Here is a 2,133-nt window from a genome sequence, read left to right on the forward strand (position 1 = left end):
TATGTATTTATATATCAAAGTTAATCAAGAAAGTCATATTTTCAAAAGAGAATAGTTCCAAACTGGAAAATAGCTTTATTATGATAACTTAAAGTAACATTATTTAAATTTCTGAGTATAAAGCTTATAACTGTCAAAATGCAAATTGATAGCATTTAGGATCTACTACATGCTATTTGTGTTAATTATTTTCCTAGGCATCAGTAACTAGAGGTGTTTTCGAATTTTATTTATTTTATTTTTAAGCAAGAAATTTATTTAAACAACATGACACTTGACTTAAAGGGAAAACTATCTAGAAGTCTTCTTTTTTAAAGAGTAATTTACTTGTACTTCAAGTCAGATTGCCCTACATGTATCAGCTACGTACAAAAAAGTTATAAAATAGTCCTTGGTTTTACAATGATAGATGAAAAACATTAAAATTCTCCAATCAGGGCCGACCAAATCAGCACATTAAAGTTCCTGCAAGCAGGCTCAGGGGCCGAAGTTCGATCCCCAGGCCTGAGGAGCCGGCCCCACCCCCGGAGCCAGCTAAAGTGGCAATTGAGACTGGGCGTGGTGGCGAGGCGCCTGTAATCCCAGCTCTTGGGAGGCTGTAAACAGGCGAATCACTACAAGTCCAGTCTCGTAATGAGACCCTGCACACCTTGTAGACCCTTCCCTAAAATACACAAAAAATCTATACTGTAGCAGTCAGGATGGGATAACACCAAACTGCAGTTTTCTAATTAAGAACGTATTCTTGGTCCTTAAGAACAGCGTTCTGGAGTAGAGTTGTTACAGGTTTCCTTTTTAGTAGACCCCTCCTGTCTGCTGCTGGAACAGGTCAATTGTATCTTCATCCTCTATGTCCAACTGTGCAGATGTTTCTGTTTCATTGATTGGCTGTCCATCAAATCGGAATCTGATCTGCCTCATTGGCAAACCCTGTGGTTCACAATAGGCTTTCATTAGTTTGCTAAGTGCTGTAAGCCTCTTCATCTTAAGCTGCACCACAGAACCATCTTGCTTCTTCACCTTCAAATTAATGTGATCGTTGTTCTCAGCCTTGACTCCTTCCTTGGGAGTCAAAGTGAAAGCCTGAGTCTTCTTAGCTGCTGGTTCACGAACGAAGGACCAGGACAGCACCTGCAGGAGCACAGAAGGAGCATCCAGAGCGGCAGAAGGCAGCAGCGGTTGGGAATTTTAATAAATGCAACTGTACCTGTTTGAGTTTCTAAGAACTTCTTGTGGCTTGGATTTAGAATGATTCATCAATTTTAAATTCAGGACCAGAACATAAAACAATGTTGCCAAGCAGCTAATGGAAATCTATTATCCACTTTGTAGATGTGATGCCATATTGTTGTGTATGAATTTCAGAAAAAAATATATAAATATATGTGTGTGTGTGTGTTTAATGTCCAGAAATTTACAAATGCCTCAGTGCTAAATTTAATCTTCCTGCGTTTTAAGAAGAAAAAGATTTTTAAAAAATATATTTGGTAGACTTGCAAATTATAAATAATTCATCTGAGATAAGTAAACATCTCAGTGTATTATGAATCATATCTTTTTAGGATTTTGGGATTAACAGTTTTATTATCATATGTAAAAGAATTATACCCTTAAATATTGTGCTCATTTAATCAAAGGAAAAAAAATAATCTGTATGTTGATCACATATATAAAATACTGTAACTTAATCAGGCCACTATTTTCTTTAACATACTGGGCTAAAATATTGAAATCATCTAAATTACAGAAATCATTTATCATCTGAACTAAAGCGCTAAATTGATAACATGAGCTTTGTGTCACTTTTGCAATTGCCCACACTGTTGACATAGAGTAGATTTATTTTAATTTTTATTATATTGCAAATTGGCAACAATAAGGCAATATTTATGATATTTACCCTCAATATAAAAATTTTACAAGTAATTAGTTTTTAGTGATTTAGGATACATTTTATACTAGTGTCATTTGATGTTCAGGCTTTGCATATATTCAACATAAACTATCTTAAAATATGTGAATTTCCATTTTGTTCCTTCCCAGTTAGTACATAAATAGCTTTTATTGGATATTTCAAAATTAATGATTTATACAGTGTCTTACTGCTGTTACATTTTATCTGTCATGTGGTAA

The 2,133-nt window shown here is 34.6% G+C and overlaps 1 pseudogene; it reads right to left on the minus strand.

The window, feature by feature from the left end:
- Positions 1–795: 795 nt before the first annotated feature.
- The window catches only part of LOC101583175, a 46,755-nt pseudogene continuing 45,417 nt past the window's right edge, over positions 796–2,133 (minus strand).

The sequence above is a fragment of the Octodon degus genome, unplaced genomic scaffold, assembly GCF_000260255.1.
Source record: "Octodon degus isolate 3935 unplaced genomic scaffold, OctDeg1.0 scaffold00006, whole genome shotgun sequence".
Classification (NCBI taxonomy): domain Eukaryota; kingdom Metazoa; phylum Chordata; class Mammalia; order Rodentia; family Octodontidae; genus Octodon; species Octodon degus.